This window comes from Pongo pygmaeus, chromosome 15 (assembly GCF_028885625.2).
Source record: "Pongo pygmaeus isolate AG05252 chromosome 15, NHGRI_mPonPyg2-v2.0_pri, whole genome shotgun sequence".
Taxonomy (NCBI): domain Eukaryota; kingdom Metazoa; phylum Chordata; class Mammalia; order Primates; family Hominidae; genus Pongo; species Pongo pygmaeus.
In genome coordinates, this window is record NC_072388.2 from 52,052,451 (window position 1) to 52,073,048 (window position 20,598).

General features: G+C 41.9%; 1 long non-coding RNA gene across 3 annotated transcripts in view; it reads left to right on the top strand.

Annotated features, from left to right (window-relative positions):
- Positions 1 to 20,598, top strand: part of LOC129012074 (uncharacterized) — a 348,709-nt gene that overhangs the window by 153,509 nt on the left and 174,602 nt on the right. For all 3 annotated transcript variants that reach the window (XR_010123709.1, XR_010123710.1, XR_008493559.2), the window contains exon 3: positions 11,269 to 11,388. This is a non-coding gene — a long non-coding RNA (uncharacterized LOC129012074). The remainder of the gene's footprint in view (positions 1 to 11,268; positions 11,389 to 20,598) is intronic.

The following is a 20,598-nucleotide window of genomic DNA, read 5'->3' on the forward strand; positions in this document are numbered from 1 at the left end:
AACCTTAAAGCGGGGTGGACTCAGATTGGGGTGCTGGACCAGAGGCTGGGGAAGGGACATTGCCACTCCCACCAAGAACAGATACTGAGTTCCTTTCTGCCAGGCAGAAGGTTGGAGAGAATTTAGTAGAGCAGCATAACAGTCCCCAATATTGCAATGAAACAATCCAAATAAGGTCCTAGTGTTTGAGATGAAGAAAACCTTGTGGTAACTACCCAAAATATAAACGTAAAACAGGAAACAAAGAGGCAATGGAAAAACAAAATCTGTCAGTTCATTAAGAAAAAAAACCCAACCACCTCTAGACATTGTAAAATGCAAAATCATGCAGGGGAGAGGATGGGGAAGGGCAGGACAAAAGCTAAACACAAGGTGTCGTTTCCTATTACTGTGCCTCAGATGGTGCTTCACTGGGCAACTTTGTCAGACTGCACATGAGACTGGGAAGTCAGAAAGAAGCTTTGCTTTCATAAAATCTTTCCTTCTTCCTTTGCTGATGCCTAATATGCCTTAGATAAAAAATAAGGTTGCTTGCTTGATAATTAAAGCTAATAGACTTGAACGTGTGATATAATTGGGAGTTAATACTCAAGAGTAAATGTTTTTATCAAGAGGTACCTGATGGTTCCATGCTGGGCCTGAAGGGTTGAAAAAGCATGAAGACCCTATGTGCTAAGGAGACAGAGATGAGAAAAGAAGATGGTGGCAGGCCTTGAGTGTTAGGACAAGAAACTTAGTCACAGGTAGAAAAAGAGGAAGATTCTTATGCAGGAGAGTGACATGATGAAATCAATGGCTGAGGTCATTTTGACAGCATAGCCAATAGACAAGATTGGGCACAATGACAAGGCAGGCAGCCACTTTGAAAGATGTTATCATAATCCAGACAGGAGAGATTAGAAATATTGCAGAAGTGGAAAGAAGAGAGGAATAAATTGAGGACAGATGGTGAAAAAAAATCTCTACCTTAAAGGTGGTTCCAGAACCTCATGGGCTCTCTCTAAGGGTAGCACAAACCCATAGTAATGGGAAAGGGAGTCATACTGCTCATTTAATTTTCTCTTCTTGGCCTTAAGAATTCTCCAACAGTTCCTCATTGTGGTCAAGGTAAGGTCCAAATTCCACAATAACATTATGAGGTTCTTCCTAATCTATTTCCTGTCTGCCTCCCCAAACACCGATGTCTCCCTGCTGCTGCCCCTTATTCCAGCCACCCTGAAGAACTCTCTCCACTTCTGGGTTTTGTAAGAAATGGCTCTCCTGGGACATTTCTTCTTTTTGTACCTACCCTCTACCTTTTCCCCTAAAAGGGGGTAATTCCTATGTATACTTGAGATCTCAATTTAGACATCACTCAGCAGAAAATCTCTCCTGTCCCTTCCCTCAACTAGGGCTAATTTTTTCTCCCTTCCCTCAACTAGGGTTAATTTTTTCTTCCATGGGTCTCTTTATTACCCAGTGCAGCACAAGAGCATCCTACTTTGGCACAAACTATTATACTGAATGTCTTTTCAAATTTTGGTGGGCACAAAATTAACCTCCAGTGCTTCCTAAATGCACACGTCCAGACTCAGGCCAAAGACTGATTTAGTAGAGCTTGACCAAACCCACACTTTTGGAAACACCACTGTATTGTAACTGGTTGTTTACTTATTAGTAATCCCAACTGGACTGCAGCTCTGGAAGGGCAGAGGCCATTATAATCCTAACACCCAGGACACGGCCTAATGTGCTATAGGCAGCCATTTAGGTAGTTGTCAAATAAGTGAATAAACAATGTGAGAAGAGGAAGAGCAAGAAAAACCAACTGAAGTCTGCAAGCTTAGGAACCAAGAAAGTAATAGAAAAAAATGAGAAGGGGTATCTATTTGTGGGGGAAATGATGAAAACCCACATGCAAATTTCAGACAACAGGTTGGGATTCTAAGGCAGTGCCCAGGCCTCCATGCCTCCTGTCTGGCACTGACTATAATGTGGAAAATGGCCTGGCTCTTCTTACATTACCTGTGTACTTCCAAGGACTCCAAAATGTGTTTTCCCCAAAGGCAGTATATAATTTTGAGAATTGCAATCATTTTTTCCATGTTCTTTTGAAGGCTGTAAAATAATTTTAGATGCAATAGTAATTCTAGGTCCTTGCTTACCCTTGACCTTTGAAGTTTTATTCAAAACGTCACAAACCTCCCAGCCCAGATGTTGGCAAGTTAATGATATATTGCGGCAGGATAGAACTTGGTCTTGTTTGCATGAGGAACTCGGAATCTTTGGTATATTACCTCAACTTTTTTTTTTAGGATACAACTGAAATATAATTTTGTTAGTGTAAAGGTACAAGATGAAGTATTAGGAAAAATAACAAAGCCTCCCAATGTTTTTGGAACTGAGTATTATCATGCTATCGGTGTAAGAACTCTTCAAAACCCATGGTGACTCTTCTAGCTCAAGAATAAAGAAGATAATTTTCAGCAAAGAGAGTCCACAGCCTTTTTTTTTTTTTTTTTTTTTTTTTTTAATAGAGGTTGAGCTCCTTTTACCCATTTCCTACATCCAGCCTCATTCTTGGTTTCTAAATGGTAGGATTCACACAGAACTAATTACTAAACCACCCTGCCAACTACTCTTGAAAACTTCTTAGCCTTTTAACTAGCAAAATCAGCCTTAAGAAGAATAAGGCCTTTATAAGGCAAGCAGTGAACAAATCCAGCTTATACCATTTGGTACATCTCGCGGAATACTGTAAATCATTGTGATTTATGTATATTTCTTAAGATTCTCTACTGTGGAGCAAGCATCTTGAGGACATGGGACAGGTACCCTTCTCTGGACCTAATCCAATGTTCTACTTTGACTAAGTGCTTACTAAGTGGCTGTGGAATGGACAAATTAATCCTTAGCACCTTTCTGATCCTGGTTAGCTGGTTAGCACACAGTACTGGGCATGTCCAGTGCAGCCAGTACTGGTGAATTAAATGTAATGACATCATTTTCTAACGCCTCCTTGGTATTTATTTTCTTGGGGAAGGGTGACTAATTATGCTTTGGAGAGGTTAGGCACCTCCTGGCAGGCATGTTGCAGGTGTGGACAGTGCTGGGCCTGGAGGCATTATTAGCTTCTGTGTGTAGATGGAGAATCTCAGGTTACAAGAGATCGGGAGACTACACTTGAGGTTCCAGGTGGCATAGTGGAGGCCAGAAACCTTCTGGATCAAACAGATGACTTCTTGGAAGCAGTGACAAATAGCTGTTTTTCTATGAGAGGACGTTTTCTTACGTGAAACTTGGTCTTTATCTTCTTTTTCAGCTTTTGGAATTGGAAGACGTTTTCCATCTTCTTTCCTTTCACTGGCGTCATATAGGAACCCTGCTTACAAACACTCTGTTCTTTTAAAACTAGTTTTCCAGTAAGGTTTCTTCATCCTGGAGAGCCCAACAACCCACACTATGCTCTATTTAGACTTCTGCCATCTGCCGGCCTCCCCCAATCACCTCCTCCACGACACACACGTAACACCACAAATTCCCAGCCAGGAAGGAGATGCTGTTTCAACTGGGTGTTTGAAGATGTCATCCTTTCTTTCCATAATAAATTAATGTTTTCTCTTCCCCACTGTGATCCTTTATATATAACCTCCTCAAACTCAGAAAAATTTTCCGCTGGTGTTTAAATATATTTATTTGGCAAGTGTGTGTGTTCTCAATGATGAAGTTCTCTTGACTGAGAACGATAATATTATGAGAAAGACCTCCTCCTAACCCTGATTATGTGTCCATGCTTAAGATAGGCTCACAGTAACATCATAACCCGACTTCTATATAGCAACACAATGATAAGGCACATTGGCACATTGATAGAATCACTGCCCCTAAGCTGAAAATTTGTCTGTGTAGTATTTTGTTGCACTCTCCTGTTCCTCAGACAGTGCCAGAGCAGCAGCCAGCACCTGCAGTTACTGGCAAGGTGTGTTGGCAGCTGGACCAGCCAGATGCCAAGGTCTAGCCTGCTCCAATAATATTTTAGTGTCTGGGTGGCAAGCTTGCTTCCTGCTGACATGTAAGTCTGCCACTGCCCCATGGAGTGCTCCTGGAGGCTTGCGTCAGGGTTGGCTGCTAACCACCCACCTCTAGGGAAGAAAGTGGACTCCCCTCGACCCTTTTCTAGAAGGTGGTAACTGTGGTAGAAATCTCTTTTAGAATTAAAGAGGCTTTCTGAAGGGTGAGTGCCTGCTCCTTTCAGTGACTGCTGTGGCTACCCAAACCACCTTGATTCTTCTCTTGTGCCTTGTTAGCTCATGCAGAAACATCCCCCAAATCAGAGCTTATGCTCCCATATCTGTGCCTTGCTATGGGAACAATGGGAGCCCAAGTCTACTGGCCAAGTGGTGTTGGAAAGGCAGATGGCTCTACTTCTGCATAAATTTTTCACTTCAGTTAGAGTTATTTCCCATGCTTAGTAGATACCATAAATAAGTATTCTATGGTATTCCTTTGCAAGTGGGCACTTTTACAGGCAAGTAAGTTCTCTTCAAGCAGATGGTAAATGTGTCTGTCTCGTAAATTCTATTCCATTACAATTAATGTTGGGAGACCGGGCAGATGATAATGGGAAGTTGAGCCCTTTGGTAGTGAACTATGAGGCATTAGAGTCAAGTGGCCTGAGTTTGAATCCTGCTTTTATACTTACCATGTGGCCTTGGACAAGTTATTGAACCTTTTTGAGTGTTGGTTCCCATATCTATACAATGGTGATAATACAGCTAATCACAACTTTTGAAGCTCCTACATTTGAAGAGAAAATGTGAAAATGCATGGAATGCACTTAGCATAGCACCTGACTTGAAGGTAATACTATTAAATGCTTTAAGAATATATATTTTTTCTGGTCCGTTTGCAAGACATCAGTACCGATGTGTGTTTGAACTCTTCAGGGTAACTGGCAGTTGGCATGGATGGCAGAAGTGCCTTAAGTAAGTTGGTTTGAGGTTGAATTTCCTTGCTTGAGAGGATGCACAGGCCTATCTTACTGTTGTGTAATTCAAATTTTTTAGCTTCAGCCTTGATGACAGGCTTGCATAACATGCTGCAAGCCCCCCTGTAATTGTGGCTGGATGAAAAGAATATATGGGATAATGATATGACTTTTTCCTCTCCTTGCTCAACACTGTGGTATAGAAGGAAGAGGGCTCTCCAGAAAACACTTTCAGAATGGCAAGAGCACGTGTGTTGGTTTGTTTTAGAACACATAGTTCTCGGATTCTGTTCCTGATGGACTTGGTTAGGCCTGTGGGGTTAAGGTTCACTGTATAGGAGATGGTTAGAATTCAGTGCTATGCAAGCAAGTGTGATTCATGGCCACTGAAGCCTTTGCAGAAATGTTAATGTTTGTGAAGTCCTCTAAAGTTCATATTTTCCGTGCATCTGGAAATTCCACTTACCAAAATTGAATTGTCGCTATTTGACCATAATTTCCATTCCTTTCTGAATGGAAAGGACTTTCTGAAGGGTGAGTGCCTGCTCCTCTTAGTGACTGCTGTGTCTACCCAAACCTCCTTGATTCTTGTCTTGGTGCCTTGTTAGCTCACACAGAATGTCCCCAAATCAGAGTTTATGCTTCCATATCTGTGCCTTGCTATGGGAACAGTTGGAGCCCAAGTAACTAGTCTGGGATTGCACTTGATTGAGGGCTCAGACCTTCTCTCCAAATTTCTCCTTCTTCAATCTTCTTTCACTTAACAAACTGAGGAGCTTCCTGGATTTTTTATTGAACTCTGTAGACAAGTTTAGGTATCTGTCCATTCTTCATCACAGTCTAGTGCTGAGCCAGCCACTACTTCCTTTCCTTCCACCCTCCTTGTCAGTGATAATTTTAAAGGCAACAGACTCCTTCATCAGAGTTTCTCAAATTTTAGTGTGCACACAAATCCCCTGGGATCTTTATTAACAAGCTGATACTGATTTAGGAGGTCAGGGATTGGCCTGAGATTCTGTATTTCTAATAAGTTTCCGGGTAATTCCCATGCTGCCAGTAAACAGATCAAGAGATCAAGTATAACTTCATCCCAAGTTATGTATATGAGGTTCTATAGGGATTTGATTCTCCAAACGTTTATTGAACCTTTCAGCAAATGCAGCCATTTTTCCTCCCTGAATCCTCAGTTTGAGCTTTCTGATCATTTTATCTTTTGGCAGTGCTAAACACTGCAGCCTTAATCAGCTCCACTCCTCTTGATTAGTTTGTCTTGTATTGGTATTTATCATCCACTTAAAATTTCAATCCTTGTGTATGTGGCTATTGCTGTGACAAGCAGTATATACTGTATATAAATGTGTAGTCAGCTGCAGTGACTCTCTTGGGGCCATTTTGCTTGCACTGGCTTTTGGCTCTTACTCTCCCTTTTGTTGATCTCACATTCAGATTCATGGCTTTGTGAAACTCAGTGATACATATCTATCTATCAGAATCCCTTTTTAGGGTATCTACTATTGACACTTTCCTGGATAACTCTAACCCTCATGAAAAATTGGTTAGCGTCAATCTTTTTGTCATCTGCTCCCTTGTTTAATAGGCACACAGAAGCAAGCTAAGATTTCTTTGGCTATCTCATGTGATGAAACAATGAATTAAGAAAACCCAACCAATATGCTTAAAAACATCTCCCCACCTTTCTCTATTCAAAAACTAGGAACACATCTGAGAGCATATAGGAATGGAAATTTGGGACAGCCAATTTTTTGGAATTGAATGAAGTGATCTAGAGTATAGAAAACATCATATCTTTTGGTTGGAAGCATAAGCTATAGCATCAGACATTTCCTCCTTCCCTGGCTGTCTATTCATAATTCCCATCTCACAAGCACTTTACTAGATTACCTAAAATTAGTAACACAAACAATTAAAAGTATTTTACTCAATTATGACAAGAAGGTGTACCATTGAGTGCAGGTCTCAGTTTTTCAGTTGTTCCCAAGCTCAACTGTGCATTACCGTAGCTGGGGGAGCTTGTTAAAAATATAGATATCTAAACTCAAACTTCCAAGATTCTGACTTAGTAGGTAAGGGGTTAGGATTTTTCTGCTGCCTCCTTTTCATCTCAAGGTTGGAGAGTCCCCAGGCTCAGATGTCTTCTGTTCTCTAGCTGTGCTTGCTCCCTAGGTGATTTTATCTGGACTCAGAGATGTAAATACCAGGTATACACTTACACTTATATCTTCAGCCTGCTCCTCTCCCTTACACTCCAGACTAACGCATCAACCCCCATCCTACACCTAAAACTTAATTTATCTTGATTCCCTCCGAAATTGGTTTTTCCTATAGTCTTCCCCAACTCCAAATACACAACTCTGTGCTTCCTGTAGCTGAGGTCAAATTTTTTTCTCTTACAGTCCATATAAAATCTGTCAGCAAATCCCCAACTTTGAAAATGTAACCCAAATCTTTTTACTCCTCACTATGGCCACTCCTTCTAACATGGTCTAAGTTCTCATAATTTTTCTCCTGAATTATGGCAATAGCCTCCTAGTTGATCTCTTTGCTGGGCCATCCACTACCACCTTTCTGACCTCATCTCCTATCCCTGTCTCCCTTGCTCCTGCCACTCCTGCCATGTTGCTTTCTTGCTCTTCCTGGAGTACCCAGGGCTTTTACAGTAGCTCTTCCTTCTGGCAGGAAGGCTCTCTACTGAGATATTTGCATGCCACACCCATCAATTTTTTTTAGGTCCTTCCTTACACATGATCCTAGCAGAGGAAGCATCCCTGACCAATCCATATAGAATGAGAGCTCTGCAGCCTGACTTCATTTCTCTCTATAGTATACATCCCTGCCTGAGGGGTTTTACATTTTTGTTTGTCATCTGGATCCCCCTACCACAATGTAAGCTTTGGGAGAGAAAGACTTTTATGCCAGGACTTAGTAGGCACTCAATAAATATTTGTTCAATGAATGAAAGAAAGAAAACTATATTTTCCAGAAACAGCTTCTTTTCTAAGCATAAGTGCCACATTTACAGTTAAAAGTTTATTGAGGGCAGGTGTCCTATCTAGCTCATGTCTGTGTCTTATGCAGCTGCACGAGGGATTTAATAAACATTCATTGAGTGAATGAATAATTGTAGTGTAGAGGAAATGCCACAGACTTTAGAGAGAAGTGAGCCAGACTTAAGTTTCAGCTTAGCCTTGTATTAATCATGTGACTCAGACCGAGTTACTAAGCCTTCCTGAGCTGTTGCTTCCCCATAAAATAAGTTCTGTCTTTAGATGATTGTTTTAAGGATTAAATGAGATAGTAGACAGAAACCTTTTAAATATAGGGACTTAACACATTAAATGGCGGGCACCTGTAATCCCACTTGTACTCCTACTTGGGAGGCTGAGGCAGGAGAATCACTTGAACATGGGAGGCAGAGGTTGCAGTGAGCCAAGACCGCACCATTGCACTCCTGCCTGGGTGACAGAGTGAAACTCCATCTCAAACAAACAAATAAAAACAACAAAAAACATATTAGGAACTCAGTATATTGATATTGATGCTGCAGTTCCTTATCCTGACCAATATTAACCACTTATATCCTTTCCTTTTCATTAAAGTTACTCCCTGCTTCAGTTTCTTTAAAATCAGTGAAAGACACTAACCAAGTCCAAGCTTTGGTAACTGAGCTCCTCACTGCTCCAAGTTCCTGGATCTTGGATTTACGAACATCGCAGATTTACCCTAAAGACTCAGGGAAAGAGAATGAATGGCCATACATTTATACTCTGGAGGATCTTAAAAATTTGTCTCGAATATATGCAGAATCTGACCTTTTATCGCCTCCAACTCCATCTCTCCTCTGGATTATTGCAATTGATTTCCTTGCTTTTGCACTTGTACCCCTCCATTCCTTTTTCCATCCAACAGACAGAGCAATCCTTTTTAAAAAGCAAATCAGAGCATGTCTGTGCTCTACTGGTTTCCCCATCTTACTCAGAGTAAATGCCAGGGTTCTTAGAAAAGCCCAGAAGGCCCTACGAAATCTCATTTCTCTCACATTTCTGAGCGCATCTCCCACTATTTCTTTCTTACCCTCACTCCACTTCAGCTACCACAGGCCCTTTCCCTGTTTGTGGAGCACGTTACAAGGCGTGTTCCAACCCGAGGGCCTCTGCACTTGCTGTTCCTTCTGGCTGGAATGCTCTTTCCTAAGATATTTGTATGGCTCCCACTCTCACCTACTTTAGAGCTTTCCTCAATAGTTCATCTTTACAAAAAAGCTTTCCTTGACCTCTTAAAAAATGTCAGTGTTCTCAATCTAGGAAAATACATGGCCTTTCCTTATATTATTGTTGTTTGTTTCATAACCCCATAGTATCATTGGATAAACTACATATTTTGATTTTTTTTTTTTTTTGGCTATCATCCTAGACTATAATATAAACTCCATGAGAGTGGGAATTTTTTCTTTTTTTATTCTCTGCTATATCCCTAGTGCCTGGCACATAGTAGGTGATCAATAGTCCTTTTTTTGTTTGTTTTTTGGTTTTTTTTTTTTTTAGACAGGATTTTGCTCTGTTGCCCAGGCTGGAGTGCAGTGGTGTGATCATAACTCACTGCAACCTCTAACTCCTGGGCTCAAGCAATCCTCCTGCCTCAGCTTCCCAAGCAGCTGGGACTACAAGCACATGTCATCATGCCTGCCTAATTTTAAAAATATTTTTAGTAGACATGAGGTGTTGCTATGTTACCCAGGCTGGTCTCAAACTCCTGTGCTCAAGCAATCCTCCAGCCTTGGCTGGGATTAAAGGTGTGAGCCACCATGCCCAGCCAATAACTGTTTATTAAGTGAAAGAATGGATGAATGAATGAATGAGGGGAGAGGGATGGATTAGGGGTGGCCTGTGTGTCCATGTGCAAACTGGAAGGAAGGAGAATTCAAATTCTACATGTTAGGGCTTCCTAAGCCATCTCTTTCTCATAAGGAGACAAAAGTTCTGTCTTCATATGATTATTCTAAAAATTAAATGAGATAGCACATAGAAGCCTCTTAATTTAGGGACTCAGGCTATGTATACTCAGTCTTGGTTGCTCCTGTCATCCAGCCCACTGACAGCTGATGCCACAACAAAGCAATGTGCTGGAATGAGTCAGGTTCCAAAATGTTGGAAAACCTCCACATGTCAGGGTGACCTTGAAAGTGGGAATTCATGCTCCCTTGTTGCATATTCCCCCCAGATGGTTAACAGAAGGGCAGAGACTCTTTCTGGTATCCCCCCATCCCCTAAGGAATAGATATGAAGAATAGTGGGTTTCCAAAAACATGTCACTGGTAAATAGAATCGATTTTTCTGTTTCCTGTCTTTCTGGATCATACTTTTGCTGGCTTGAATGGGGGAGGTGACTGTGTAAGTTTAAAATGTTCCCTTAAGAATTCATTATATGCCAGAGAGTGAAGAAAGGATTAATTAAGCAAAGTAGAACTTGGAAGGTGATTTAACTGCAGTTAGTCATCATCTTTAACCTTGGCGTTTTCATTATGCTCAGGAACCACACTCCTCTGGGTTACTTTGTCATGTGATGGCTCACTCCTCATGCAGCTATTCCTAACCCCAAAGGATAAGAGCAATTGACTCAGATCAGCATCACTGGATGGCTTCCTTCCTTTGGAGAGGTACCTGGGGGGTGAAGATGAATCGAATTGCAATCAAAACACAGAAAGGGAGAGATAGGGTGGAGTCGGAGAAGAGTCATTTCCTAATTTAAGTTGACTTTCTCTTACTTTTTTTATGATTCTTGAGGATAGAGTTGAGACTGAGTCTTTTCCAAGACTTCAGGCCCCACTAGATGGCTTCTTCCTCTACAGGCCTGGCCCCTTGCTGGAAACTCCCTTCCTGGCCTAGCTGTAGGGACACCAACTCTCCTGCTTAACCTCCAGCCCAAAGAGTGGCCATGCCTTCTTGCAATTGCTCATCTGGGGGAAGTTGCACTATTTGTTAGGATTCTCAGCTTTTTTTCTCTCTCTTTTTTAAATAATCTATGAAACCAATTCTCTGTACCAAATACACTTTTGTTTCAAAGATACAGAATGGCTTTTGTTTTCTGGACTGTACCCTCACTGGTCTGCTTAGCTAAAGCAACTTCTAAATTTTATAAATTATATATTATAAATTATCACATTGTTTTTGAGACTTTTTTCAATATATGAAGCTGAAAATATTGATGTTAGTCTGTATGGATGTATATACCTATCCAGTCATGTCTTTGTTTAATACTTATATACCACTCTGGATTTTCTGCAGGTGGATATTGGAACATGGAACATTGATTTTCCACTCATAGACCAAAAGCTCCTAGAGAATGTCTGAATAGTTTTTGACTGATCTCCCTTTGTGTCATCAAATCTTTGCTACCAACTAGAGGTATGATTTTGGAATTTTATGTAACTTCTATGTGCCTCAATTTATTATGCATCTGTAAAAGAAGAAATGTGTAATGGGTCATTTAAAGACTTAGCCTCAAAACTCCTTCTGTTTTTTTTAAAAAAAATCTGACCTGAGCCTCAACATGTAAAGTGGAACCCCCTTAGCTTGCCTCCCTGACCTCCAGATGACCTTCCTTGGTCCCCTACATTGACCTGAGTCACCACTGCCTAAACCTGGAGCACAAAATGATTGGGTGCAGAGTGCTCACATTCTGCTCTGAAAGCTTTTGATTTTCAGCTTCTTGAAGGAATCCAGCAATAATGACTGTTTTGCCAGAATTGTATTTCTCAGTTTTTTAATTAAGAGGTAAACAAGCCCAACATTTTTAAACCTGTTTTTAGTTCTCTTAATTGGCTGTACTGTGAAGGAGGAAAACCTCTGTTTCCTTGGAATACATAAGGTGTTATTAGAAAAAGTGCCAACAGATAAGTTTCTTACCATAAGTAAAAAAATTGGGCCTGCACTCATAAAAGGATGTTCACATTTCTGGCCAGGCACGGTGGCTCATGCCTGTAATTCCAGCACTTTGAGAGGCTGAGGTGGGCGGATCACAAGGTCAGGAGATCGAGACCATCCTGGCTAACATGGTGAAACCCCGTCTCTACTAAAAGTACAAAAATTAGCCAGGCGTGGTGGTGCTTGCCTGTAGTCCTAGCTACTCAGGATGCTGAGGCAGGAGAATGGCTGAACCCAGGAGGCGGAGCTTGCAGTGAGCCGAGATAGTGACACTGCACTCCAGCCTGGGCGACAGAGAAAGACTCTGTCTCAAAAAAAAAAAAAACAAACAAACAAAAAAAACAGGATGTTCACATTTCCTAAATGTAGTATCCTATGGATATAGCCATGGCTTGCCCTAGTGCCTGACCACAAGTCTGCTCCTCCTGCTCAGAGAACTTCTTAGCATCAACTCTGCTCTGCCTTAGATGCTGGAGCAATCCTGTCCTTGTTGGGATTTCCAGGGGCCCTAGCAAGATGCTTATAACTTAGCTTCAATATTGCTGGGGCTCTGACTTTGACTTTGCTCTCAGTTCAGTTGCATCCCTTACTCCAGGCTCCCCCTTAGCCTCGATAATAAAATAAAATCCACCTTGTTTCCCTGTGCCTGATTCCCATTCCTGATCACCTGTTGAGAATCCTAGTCCCACCAGGCCTGCCTTACCAATTCCTCCCCAGGATTGGGCACTACACTATTTCCTGTTCAAAGCCTTCTGTGATGATAATTACCTTTTTTTTTTTTTTTTTTTTTTGAGACGGAGTCTCATTCTGTTGCCCAGGCTGGAGTGCAGTGGCGTGATCTCAGCTCACTGCAACCTCCACCTCCTGGGTTCAAGCGATTCTCATGCCCCAGCCTCCCAACTAGGTGGGATTATAGGCATGGATCACCATGCCCAGACAAGTTTTTGTCTTTTTAGTAGAGACGGGGTTTTGCTATGTTGGCCAGGCTGATCTCGAACTCCTGGCCTCAAGTGATCTGCCTGCCTCTGCCTCCCAAAATGTTGGGATTATAGGTGTCAGCCATTCTGCCTGGCCGATGCTGATTACCTTCTATCAAAATCTCAAAATGTGGCTTATTTCAGGACCCTGCTGTGTACTATCTACCTGACAGGCCATGCTGTTAGATCTTGCTGAGAATTCAACCCCTCACAGACTTCTTTCTTAAGGAAATCAGTTGTCTATTATCATTTTGGGTACCCTGGTTAGCCTGTCAGGGTAGGCTTCGTCTCATTCCCCAAATTTTTCTTCAGTAACTATGATGGGATCTAAGTCCTGCACCACTTGGTTCCTATGGTTCTACTCCAGTTAAACCTTCCATGCCTAATCTGTGTCAGGGACTAGTATTTTACATAACACCATTTGCTTATTAGAAAATACAAAGTACAAATTCCTTTCCAGTTCCAAACTATCCAGTTTCTCTCTCCCACCTGCCATTCTTCCGTTAAACATATGATGACAGAGTGCTATTAGAGGTTAATAAATAAATAGCACTTGGGAGCTTGCAATATAGTGGGAAGAGATTTTAAATGGACAGACAATTGTAATACATTCTGATAATGATGTTAAGTTGCTCTCAGAATACAGAATAAGAAGTCCAAACTCTGAGGGCTTCCAATAGTGGTGAGGGAAGGGGTCGTTCCAGGGAAAATCCAAGCAGGGGATTACACACATTAGAGGAAGGTCAAGTCAGTGGGTGTGGCTGTAGCACCAAAGATAAGCTGAAAAGGTAGAAGATGATGGCCTTTTATGCCAGGCCAAGGAGTTGGATTCTGTTGTTCAGCAACTGGAGCTATGGGAGGGTTTGAAGTACAGGCATACCTTGTCTTACTGCACTTTACTTTCTTCTTTGCAAATATATATATATTTTTAAACAAATTGAAGGTTTATGGCACTTCTATGTCAAGCAAGTGTATCACCATCATTTTTCCAACAGTCTGTGCTCAATTCCTGTCTCTGTGCCACATTTTAGTAATTCTTGCAATATTTCAAACTTTTTCATTATTGTTACATCTATTATGGTGATGTGTGATATCGGGGAACCTGCCCCCAATATTTCAACATAGGGTCTTTCTATTTTCCCTAAACGTCGGCCAGCTGAGACATAAAGAGAAAGAGTACAAAGAGAGGAATTTTACAGCTGGGCCGCCAGGGGTGACATCACATATCGGGAGGACTGTGATGCCCACCTGAGCCGCAAAACCAGCAGGTTTTTATTAAGGACTTTAAAAGGGGAGGGGGTGTATGAACAAGGAGTAGGTCACAAAGATCACATGCGTCAAAGGGCAAAAAGGAGAACAAAGATCACATGCTTCTGAGGCCAATAAAGATCACAAGGCAAAGGGCAAAGCAAAGATCACAAGGCAAAGGGCAAAATCAAAAACTCCTGATAAGGGTCTATGTTCAGCGGTGCATGTATTGTCTTGATAAACACCTTAAACAACAGAAAACAGGGTTGGAGAGCAGAGAACCAGTCTGACCTCAAATTTACCAGGGTGGGGTTTCTTCCCCACCCTAATAAGCCTGAGGGTACTGCAGGAGAGCAGGGTGTATTTTAGTCCTTATCTCAACCGCATAAGACAGACACTCCCAGAGCAGCTGTTTATAGACCTCCCCCAAGGAATGCGTTCCTTTCCCAGGATCTTAATTATTAATATTCCTTGCTAGGAAAAGAATTCAGCGATAACTTCGCTACTTGCACGTCTGTTTATAGGCTCTCTGCAAGAAGAAAAATATGGCTCTATTCTGCCTGACCCCACAGGCAGTCAGACCTTATGGTTGTCTTCCCTTGTTCCCTGAAAATCATTGTCATTCTGTTCTTTTTCAAGGTGCACTGATTTCATATTGTTCAAACACACATGTTTTACAATCAATTTGTACAGTTTAACACAATAGTGGTCCTGCTTACAAAGATAACAGGATTAAGAGATTAAAGACAGGCATAAGAAATTATAAAAGTATTAATTTGGGGAACTTATAAATGTCCATATTAAAATGAAATCTTCACAATTCATGTTCAGAGAGTGAAGTAAAGACAGGTGTAAAAAATTATAAAAGTGTTAATTTTGGGAACTGATATATGTCCATATTAAAATGAAATCATCACAATTTATGTTCCTCTGCTGGGGCTCCAACCGGTCCCTCCATTTGGGGTCCCTGACTTCCCGCAACAGTGTGATTGGTAATCTTTGATGTTACCATTGTAATTATTTTGGGGGAACATGAACTGTACCCATATAAGATAGAGAATTTAATAAGTGTTGTACATGTTCTGACTGCTCTATAGACTGGACAGTCCCCCATTTCTCTCCTTCTCCTCTGACCTTCCTCTCCCTGAGACACAGCAATATTGAAATTAGGCCAATTAATAACCCTACAGTGGCCTCTAAGTGTCCAAGTGAAGGGAAAAGTCACATGTCTCTCTCTTTACACTTGATCTTAGCCAAAAGGCAGAGAAATGATTACATGTCTCACTTTAAATCAAAAGCTATAAATGACTAAGCTTGGTGAGGAAGGCATGTCAAAAGCCAATACAGGCTGAAAGCTGGACCTCTGGCACCAGTCAGCCAAGTTGTGAATGCAAAGGAAAAGCTCTTGAAGGAAATTAAAAATGTTATTCCAGTGAACACATGAATGATAAAGTGGAAAAACCTTGTGGATACAGAGAAAGTTTGAGTGGCCTGGATAGAAGGTCAAATGAGCCACAACATTCCTTTTATAGAAGCCTAATCCAGAGCAAGGTCCTAACTCTCTTCAATTCTGTGGTGGCTGAGAGAGATGAAGGAGCTACAGAAGAAGAGTTTGAAGCTAGTAGAGATGAGTTCATGCATTTTAAGAAAAGAAGCTGTTCTTTGTAATGTAAAAGTGCAAGGTGAAGCAGCACGTGCTGATGTAGACGCTGCAGCATGTTATACAGAAGATCTGGCTAAGATAAGCGATGAAGATGGCTACACTAAATAACAGATTTTCAATGTAGATGAAAATGTAGTTAGAGAGGAGAAATCAATCCTGGTTTCAAAGTTTCAAAGGACAGATTGACTTTCTTGTTAGGGGCTAATGCAGCTGCTGAGTTTAAGTTGAAACCAGTCCTCATTTACTATCCTGAAAATCCTGGGGCCTTTAAGAGTTAGGCTAAATCTACTCTGTTTGTATTCTATAAATGGAACAACAAAGCCTAGATGGTCGGATATCTGTTTATAGCATGGTTTACTAAAGAAAAGATTTCTTTCAAAATATTACTGCTCATTAGCAATGCACCTAGTGACTCAAGAGGTCTAGTGCAGATATACAAGAAGGTGAATGTTGTTTTCATGCCTACCAACACAACATCCATTTTGACTTTTAAGACTTAATTACTTAAGAAATACATTTAATAAGGCAATAGCTACCATAGATAGTGATTCCTCTGGGTGAATCTTGGCAGTGTAAATTGAAAACCTTCTGGAAAGGAGTCACCATTCTAGATGCCATTAAGGACATTTGCGATTCATGGGAAGAGGTCAAAATATCAACAGAAGTTTGGAAGAAGTTGATTTCAATCCTTATGGATGGCTTTGAGGGGTTCAGGACTTCAGTGGCAGATGCAACTTCAGATGTGTTAGAAATAGCAGAGAGCTAGAATTAGAAGTTGAGCCCAAAGATGTAACTGAATTGGTACAATCTTATGATAAAACTTTAAAAGATGAGGAGTTGCTTCTTGTAGATAAGCAAATAAAGTGGTTTATTGAGATGAAATCTACTCCTGGTAAAGATGCTGTGAACATCATTGAAATGACAATAAAGGATTTAGAATATTACATAAACTTTGTTGATAAAGTAGCAGCAGGGTTTGAGAGGATTGACTCCAGTTTTGAAAGATGTTCCACTGTGGGTAAAATGATATCAAATAGCATCACACACTACACAGAAATCTTTTGTGAAAGGAAGAGTCAATCAAAGTGGCACACTTCACTGTTGTTTTATTTTTAGAAATTGCCACAGCCACCCCAATCTTCACCAACCACCACCCTAATCAGTCAACAGACATCACTATTGAGGCAAGACCCTCCACCAGCAAAAAGATTACAACTTGAAGGCTCAAATGGTCATTAGTAATTTTTAGCAATGAAGTATTTTTTAGTTAAGGTATGTACATTATTTCATACACTTAATAAGTGCACACATGTTAAGGTACATACACTTAAGTGCACACATATTAAGTGTGCAGTAGTATGTCTAAAGAAACAATGTGTGTACCACTTTTCTATGTACTGGGAACCAAAAATAATTCATGTGACTTACTTTATTACAATATTCGCTTTATTGTGGTGGTCTGGAACCAAACTGACAATATCTGAGGTATGCTTGTAATGAATTATCACAATCAGATTTGCGTTTTAGAGAGGCTCTTTGGAGGAGGGCCTAAAAAGAGGTGAGATTGGATTAGGAAGACCAGTGGATAAGCTCTAATGTAATAGTGGAGGCAAGAAATGGTAAGTGCTTAAACTAAAGTAATATCAGTAAAGATGGGCTGGGGTGGGAGCAGATTTTTTAAGTATTTGAGTTAGAATAGATGGGATTGGTGACCAGTTGGAAAGAGAAGTGGTGAAGGAGAGGGAACTGCTGAGGATAACTCCCAAGTTTCTGTTCTGGGAGTTGGATAAGAATGGGAACACCAATCCCTGAGATGGGGAGTGCAGAAGGATGTTGGGGAAAAATGGTGAGCTTTGATTTGGACATTTTATGTGAGAAGTGTTTGGGGGATGCCAGGTGGAGATGTTCCATTGACACTCCACAGTCTAAAAATCACATCCAGCTCAAGAAAGACTTCTTGGCTTGAGGTTGATTTGGAAACCATAAATATATACAGATGACTATAAATTCTGGAAACATAGATAATAATATTTTGTCAGGTATTTTAATACAGTATCAATAAATCATTTCTTATGTATTCACCTATGTTTCCAGACTTTGCAGCCATCATTTATAAATTGGCTGGAGCCAGATAGAATACAGATCAGCCAGACAGAACGTATAAAGTGTGAAGAGAAAGGGATTGGATATAGAGTCTTGGGAACAACAATATTTATGGGACAAAGGCAAGTGAGAAGAAGCAGTGGAGATGGGGTGGGGTGGGGTGAGATTTAAAGTGCAGAGAAGGCTCAAGAGGACAGCAATACTTCTGCTGAGATGAAAGGGAAAGTGGTGAGGATGAATAAGGATGTACGGACGTCAGCCAACTTGCCATCAAAACTCCTTCAAACTTGCCCCCCGGTGGCCAAAATGATTACTTTCTCTAGAATAGTGGTTCGTAACCTTTGTAGGGTAACAAGCTCTTTGAGAATCTGGTAGAAGCCATGGACCATCTTTCACACATGAATAGTGAGAATGGAATGCTGTGTAGGGGGGTCCAAGACCCAAGCATCCTAGTTGAAGACTCTTAATATTTTGCAACCAGTTTCTTTCTGTAACTGCTTCTACCTACAGGAAGATCTTAGTTTCCACTGCTTCATTTTCAGCTGAGAAAGCAGAAGAAAAACAATCAATGTTATGCAGGAGCATAAGGTCCATAAGCTTATCAGAGTCCAAATAATTTTTTTCCACTAGAGAAATTTTTTTCTTCCCTCTTTTTGTTTTCTCCTTTCCAATACCTTTAAACTTTTTTCTTAGCAGAAATTGGCTTCTACTTAATTTGCATGGTGGTTGATTGTTGCTACCATAAATTGCATCAGCCTATAAGACTCAGCCTCAGAGTTTTCAGAAAATTTTAAAGATCATATTTTTTTTTCCCAGAGAACATTTAAAACACATTTTTTTCCACAACAGGCATAACTCAGTTTCCTTATATTAGTTCTTTTCATTTGACACTAATGATCATGTCTTTTAAATATTACCTAACTGGCTTTTCTTAACACTGTACCTGACTTTTTCGCCTCCTTACCCCCCCCCTTTTTTTTTTTTTAGTATTTATTGATGATTCTTGGGTGTTTCTCGGAGAGGGGGATATGGCAGGGTCATAGGATGATAGTGGAGAGAAGGTCAGGAGATAAACACATGAACAAAGGTCTCTGGTTTTCCTAGGCAGAGGTCCCTGCGGCCTTCCGCAGTGTTTGTGTCCCTGGGTACTTGAGATTAGGGAGTGGTGATGACTCTTAAAGAGCATGCTGCCTTCAAGCATCTGTTTAACAAAGCACATCTTGCACCACCCTTAATCCATTTAAAGCTGAGTTGACACAGCACATGTTTCAGAGAGCAGGGGGCTGGGGGAAAGGCGATAGATCAACAGCATCCCAAGGCAGAAGAATTTCTCCTAGTCACAACAAAATGGAGTCTCCTATGCCCACCTCTTTCTACACAGAAACAGCAACAATCTGATCTCTCCTTTCTTTCCCCACACTTCCCCCCCTTCTCTTCAACAAAACCGCCATCGTCCTCATGGCCCACTCCCGATGGTCGCTGTCTCTTTGGAGCTGTTGGGTACACCTCCCAGACAGGGCGGCCCGGCAGAGGCGCTCCTCACCTCCCAGACGGGGCGGCCGGCCAGAGGCGCTCCTCACGTCCCAGATGGGGCGGCCGGGCAAAGGCACTCCTCACGTCCCAGAAGGGGCGACCGGGCAGAGGCGCTCCTCACATCCCAGACAATGGGCGGCCGGGCAGAGACGCTTCTCACATCCCAGACGATGGGCGGCCGGGCAGAGGTGCTCCTCACTTCCTATATGGGATGGCGGCCGGGCAGAGGCGCTCTTCACTTCCCAGACGGGGCGGCCGGGCAGAGGGGCTCCTCACATTCCAGACGATGGGCGGCCAGGCAGAGACGCTCCTCACTTCCTAGACGGGGTGGCGGCGGGGCAGAGGCTGTAGTCTTAGCACTTTAGGAGGCCAAGGCAGGCGGCTGGTAGGTGGAGGTTGCAGTGAGCCGAGATCACGCCACTGCACTCCAGCCTGAGCAACATTGAGCATTGAGTGAGCGAGACTCCGTCTGCAATCCCAGCACCTCAGGAGGCCGAGGCGGGCAGATCACTTGAGGCCAGGAGCTGGAGACCAGCCCGGTCAACACGGCGAGTCCCCTTCTCCACCAAAAATACAAAAACCAGTCAGGCGTGGCAGCACGCGCCTGCAATCCCAGGCACTTGGCAGGCCGACGCAGGAGAATCACAGGAGCCCAAGGCAGGGAGGTTGCAGCGAGCCGAGATCACGGCAGTACAGTCCAGCTTTGGCAACAGAGGGAGACCGAAAAAAGAAGGAGAGGGAGACCGAAGAAAGGGGGGAGAAGGAGAGGGAGACCGAAGAAAGGGAGAGGGAGAGGGAGAGGGAGACCTCCTTCCACTTTTGATACTAGTTGTAGGTTTCTGGTTGACAGCTGAGGGGATCTTCTAAGGCTCTTTCCTTAGCTCCCTGCTTTTATTTATTTTTTATCCACTGCTTTTCATTCAGTTTATTCTAATAAATATTTGTTGAGTGTGGACTATGTTTGATGAACTTACTCATTCTCACAACTGTAAAAATCCTCTCTTCATGGGAATTTATGCCTCCAACTTATGCCTCGAGCTCTGTCATGGTACAGTTACACAATTTCCAGAGCAGCCAATCATGTCTCTTTGAGATAGGTGGTTCTTTTTCCTCTGACTCTTACAATTTGATTGTTCCATACCAATCAGGGGGTCTCATTCATTTTCA